Below are 6,196 nucleotides of genomic sequence, written 5' to 3' on the forward strand. Positions count from 1 at the left end.
CTGCCATTTGCCAGCTGTGCTGCAGTTTTTTCATATACAGACTCGGATTGACAATAGAATCTACTTAGTTTATACATGAAAAGTGCATAGAATAGAGTCTAGTGCATAGTATAAAAGCAATAATTGTTCCCAATTTCTTTAGCTTGATTGACTCCTAGTGAGTCAACTTCCTGATATATTCCAGGACCTCTCTACATCATCCCAACATCCATAGATCAATTTAGGTACTAACTATGTCTAGTCTACTACATGGCAACATCCTCCCAACCGCTCCCTTTATTCTGATTTCTCCCTCTCTCAATGCATCCTCCAGACAGCATTCAGAGTGACCTTTCTAAAACCTATCTGCTACAGTTTGGATGTCTGTCCCCAGAAACCTGTTAATATATGATCCTCAATGTTGGAGGCAGGGCCTAATGGAAGGTGTTTAGGTCAGAGAGGTGGATAGCTCATGAATAAATTAGTGCCCTCCAGCATGGAGGGAGGTGAGTTTTTGCTCTGTTACTTCCTGCAAGAACTGGTTGTTTAAAAGAGTTTGGGCCTGGCGTGGTGGCTCATGCCTATAATCCCAGTACTTTGGGAGGCTGAGGCAGGCGGATCACCTGAGGTCGAGCAGGTGGTCAAGACCAGCAGGACCAACATGGAGAAACCCCATCTCTACTAAAAAATACAAAATTAGCCAGGCATGGTGGCGCATGCCTGTAATCCCAGCTACTCGGGAGGCAGAGGCAGGAGAATCGCTAGAACCTAGGAGGCAGAGGTTGCAGTGAGTCAAGATCGTGCCATTGCACTCCAGCCTGGGCAACAAGAGCAAAACTCTGCCTCAAAAAAAAAAAAAAAAAGTTTTGTCACTCTTCTCTTGCTGTCTCTGGCTTCCACTCTTGCAATTTACTCTCTGCACATGTAGGCTCCACCTTGCCTTTCACCATGAATAGAAGCAGCCTGAGGCTTTCACCAGGTTTCCAGTCTTCCAGTCACCAGAATCATAAACCAAATAAACCTTTTTTGTTTGTTTTTTAAGAAATTTCCCAGTCTCAGGTATTTCTTTATAGCAATGCAAATAGACTAAAACACCATCTCATTTTGTAGTCCTTCTGCGTGAATCCTTCCAAAGGCTCCCCCATCATGTAGGAGAAAGTCTGGGCTCTTGAACATGGTATATGAGGCCTGCCTTGATCTGGGCCCTGCCCCCAGACTCAAATTGCATTGTTCACTGTGCTCCTTTTTCTCCCTTCTGTTTCTTTTCTTGAAGGGCAGGCTGGTTCTAGGTACAGTATGCTTGCCTTGTCTAACACATAAGTTTACTCTGCCCTAAATGTCCTTTAGTCCTCTTTAAGGTAGACTTCTACAGGATATTATATTCTTCAAGGCCCAATCTGAGTGTTTCCTCTGAACTTTGTTTCAATCTCCAGATAGAACTGGTCTCTACCCTCTTTGTGACCTACCATGCCTTTCATAGTATGCATAAGTCTGTGGCAGACACTGTTAGATATTCCCCCAATATCCATGCTCATCTTCTATATACTATGAATCCATTTTCCAGACTTCCTTGCAGATAAAGTTCTGGATGCAAATTAACTTCCACTAACAGATGCACACATACAGGATTAGAAAGGTAATCCTAGCACTTTGGGAGGCCGAGGCGGGCAGATTACCTGAGGTCAGGAGTTCAAGACCAGCCTGGCCAACACAATGAAACCCCATCTCTACTAAAAATACAAAAATTAGTCAGGTGTGGTGGCACATGCCTATAATCCCAGCTACTCGGGAGGCTGAGGCAAGAGAATTGCTTGACTCTGGGAAACGGAGGTTGCAGTGAGCTGACATCGTGCCACTGCACTCTAGCCTGGCCGACAGAGTAAGACTCTGTCCCCCCACCATAAAAAGAAAGGTAGAAATGAAGCAAAGAAAAGCTTTTGTGGCTTCAGATATTTTCTATTGGTGAGCAGAGTTGTGAAGACATGATTTTTTTCTGCATCATATTCTAGTAACAAATCAACAGTTTTGTGATTGTTAAGAGTTAGTTTTAATAGCAGTGGTGACAGCTTCCTATGCTGGATTTCTGATTCTTAGAATACAAGTATGAGGTATGTTCAGATTCAAGAATCTAAAACTCAGTAGTTCAACAGTTTTGGCCTACGCATTCTCCCTTTCTGATGAAGCAGAGGTAGTAGCTGTCTCTGGAAGTCCTTGCTAGAGTCTACAGTCCACTCTTCCAGCCCTTGGGATGATTTTATAAACATCTAATCCCCCTATTAAATCCTTTCTGCTTGAAATACCTAGAATGGCTCCCATTTCTTGAATTGAACACTGAATGATAGTGCCTGTTTCCCTCACCCTATCAGGAACTATTAGTAGGCCAAGACTGTGACTCATTTATCTTGGTGTTCTTAGTATTCAAAATTGTCAGGATAGGCTTCTGGGAAATGAACCCCTTATTCAAAATTGTCAAGAGAGGCTTCTGGGAAATTAACCCCTTAAAGAGGTGAGCAGACCACTAACCTGAGTTGGAGAAAGGCTGGTCAGTTGACTCAGGTCAGGTCATTTATCTTCGTTCACCAAATAAAATTTGAGTACAGAGCTGCTCTCATACCAGCAAACCAACAAACATACACACCACCAGCAAAAAATAGGGATTGAAAAAATGACTGGAACAGCAGTGTCAGATTTGAAACAGGAAGACTCAGACCCAGCTCCTCATTGTGGGAGCACAGTAAGGAGATGCTCTCCTCCATAAGGGCCCATGGCCCTCAGAAGACCTGCCAAGAGTCCAGGAGATAAAAAGAGGGAAAACTGCACCTCCCCAAAGGGTAGCTCCAACCAGCTTATAAGTCTCTTCAGAAAAACTGTGAAGAACGTAGAAAATAAGTATGGGTGGGCCTAGTACAGCCTCAGGGTCTGACACACACATGGCTGGAGACCAGAGGGGTTGCGAAAAAGCATGCAAGGAAAAATCCATGAGCTTTGGAAATCAGACAGACTCGTGATGAAATCCTAGGTCTGTAAAAATCACTTTGTGATCTGAGACAAATTCTCGAAATTCTGTGGGCCCCTATCCCCGTACTTATAAACTGAAGATTATAATCTTTATTCCAAAGAACTGTCATGAGGATTGAAGGGAAAGATACGTGAGACTAGGCCTAGTATAGGGAGAGCCTCGCACATTCTTAGCCCTCGGCAAGTCCTCTTTCCTATCCTCACTCTCTGGATGTGCCTGAAACTCTGTTTGGTATTCGCTCTAGTCTTCACACTTTGCTCTATAAAACAATCAATTTACTGCAAGGCACAGTGGCACGTACCTGTAGTCCCGAGCAATGTGGGAGGCTGAGGTGAGAGAATCACTTGAGCCTAGGAGTTCCAAGCTGTGCTGAGCTATGATTGCACCACTGCACTCCAGTCTGGGTGACAGAGCAAGACCCTGTCTCAAAAATTTTTACGTTAATATTTTGTTTTGTTTTTTAGTTATTTTGCCTGAAGGTAAGGCTCTGAAGTTTCTGTGAAGGGTAATTTCTCAGTCCATTCATTTGTCTGAAAAGGTTTGGGGCAGGAAGCAAGATTCCCGAAAGTTTTTAAGCACAGAGAGGATGGGAAGTAGGAGGGAGATGTTCCAGGAAGATTGCCCCTGCCAGCTGGGGAAAGAGTACATAACTTGTCCCTGCAGTCTCCGTGTATTCATGTAGTCTATGCTCATCAGCAGGGCTATTAGCATTTGAGTCTAAGCCAGTCTTTCTGTGGCATCCTGCAGGACTCTGGGTTTAATGCAACTTCTCCTTCTATTGTGCCCTTTGTAATCTACTGCCGTTTTATTTTTGTGAATTTCTCCACGAAAGGAACTAGATTTCCACTTAGTGAGAGAAATGGCTGTCTCAGGTATCTCACTGGACTTTTCAATACAATTGTTGTATTTCCTCAGAGTAGAGAATACCAAAATTCTATGAAAAAAGGCTACTCCCCAAAACACTAGGCAGACAGTGCATTTTTAAAAAATGAGACTGTGATATTCAAGGGCCCCTTGGCTCCTTCTACAAAGCCAGCCGTTGGGTTCATCTAGAATGGGTAGGACTCAGGGAATGAGCCTCACAGGAACTGAAGGCATGAAGAAGTAGCCCCTGGGAGGATCGTATTGATGACAAATACAAAACCTCAGTGACATCTACCACAGAGCAACATGAAGAGATGGCCCCAATACTTAGTTAAGGGTAGAAATCAGAATGAGGAAGAAAACTACCATGACAGGGCATCTATTACATGCACAGCATTGTATGGTGGGGGCCTCTGTAGCTCACGCAGACTGGACATGAAACAGTTAAGCTGTCAAATCCTGAGCTTCTGCAGCCAGCCAGAATATTTGATGTTACTGCACAGGAAGCATATCCTAGAGTGAATAATTCCTGCACAGCAGGGGAGCCTTTTTTCAGGTTGAACCCTGTCTGGAAGCTGCTCTTTTCTTGTCAGAGAGCCAGGGGGAATAGCTATCGCCCTACTCTTCCACCCTTGCCCTTCCCCCACCAAGAACACAGCAAAGGCAGCTCAGCTCCCATAGAAACTCACGGGAAAAAGTAGAGATCCAGAGAGCTACTACTAAGCTTTTTGCACAATGGAGGGAAACAAGCCTTCTTGCTAGCTGTTGATGACCAACTGCATGTTTAAGCCCCCGCAGATAGAGAGACTGGGAATTCTCTACCATTGCTTTAAAAAAATAACACATATTGAAGTGACCTTTTTTTTTTTCTATCTGAGCAAGACATAAACAAGGAGGGGCTCATAAAGGGATGAGGGCAGTGGGAAAAACATGATGTCCAAAGAAGAAGAGCCTCAGGTCAGAGGGTTCCTGAATCCTGACAAGAGACGGGTACCATAGCAGGTAGTATTGGGGTGTGGTATTATTGGGATGTGTCAGATGTGTTTATGTATAATAAACCTCTTCCAAAAAAATGTATTTAAGGCTGGTCACAGTGGCTCATGCCTGTAATCCCAACACTTTGGGAAGCTTAGGCAGGTGGATCACTTGAGGTCAGGAGTTCAAGACCAGCCTGGACAACATGGTAAAACCCTGTCTCTACTAAAAATACAAGAATTAGCTGTAATTTTTAATTAATTAATTAATTAATTAATTTTTAATAGGTGGCACACACCTGTAGTCCCAGCTACTTGGGAGGCTGAGGCAGCAGAATCACTTGAACCTGGGAGGTGGAGGTTGCAGTGAACTGAGATCGTGCCATTACTGGGCGACAAAAGCAAAACTCCAACTTAAAAAAACAAAAAAGTGTATATATTGTATGTACAAAAGGGAAGAAGAGAGAAAATAGAAATAATGAGCAAAGTGCCACTCCAGGTATTTTACATGAATATCTAGCACTGAAGGGATTCTAATCATTTTTACATTTGTTAAAGAAGAGTGTTTCACTTATTTTTTCTAGAAATACTAGGAGGTAGGTTCACTAGGTCCACTTTACAAACAAATGACCTAAAGCTTAGGGACATAAAGTTGCCCAAGGTAACATAATTTATCAAGTAGCAGAGCTAGAATTCAAGTCCAGATATACCTGATCATTTCCAAACTTGTGCCCTACCTACTAAACCATGTGTACCTCCTTCCTATGTGTTCTAATTTGTAGAACATCCTCTTAGGGAGAAGGAAGCAAACACCAAAGGGAAGAGCTAGAACCAATAATAACAATAAAATGAAACTATGAAATATAGATAAAAGGGACAAAATATTTGAAGAAGCATTTCAGCAAAGAAGAAATGTAGATGGCAAACAAGCACTGAAAGGATGTCTAACATCATTATTCACTAGAAAAACACCAGTTAAAACCACAACGAAATAACTCTGCATACCTGCTAAAATGGCTAATATTAGAAAGACTGATTGATATCAAGTGTTGGTGAGGATATAGAGCAACTGGATCTCTCAAACATTGCTGGTGAAGATGTAAAATGAAACAACCACTTTGGCAAATTGTTAAGCAGTTTCTTAAAAAGTTAAACATATACCTACCATGCAACTCTAGATATTGCATTACTAGATATCTATTTAAAGTAAATGTTTACATAAAGACAGCACAGTCTCAAAAGACTAGAAGTAATTTTCTAGTGACAAAAGACACTAGAAGTAATGTAAAATTAGGTATGAATTTTATACTTGTGCTATGATGTATACTGCCATACATAGGAGCAGTCGTACAATGAAATA

Source organism: Aotus nancymaae, unplaced genomic scaffold (genome assembly GCF_030222135.1).
Source record: "Aotus nancymaae isolate 86718 unplaced genomic scaffold, 86718_ANA_hifiasm-v0.15.2.pri h1tg000007l, whole genome shotgun sequence".
Classification (NCBI taxonomy): Eukaryota; Metazoa; Chordata; class Mammalia; order Primates; family Aotidae; genus Aotus; species Aotus nancymaae.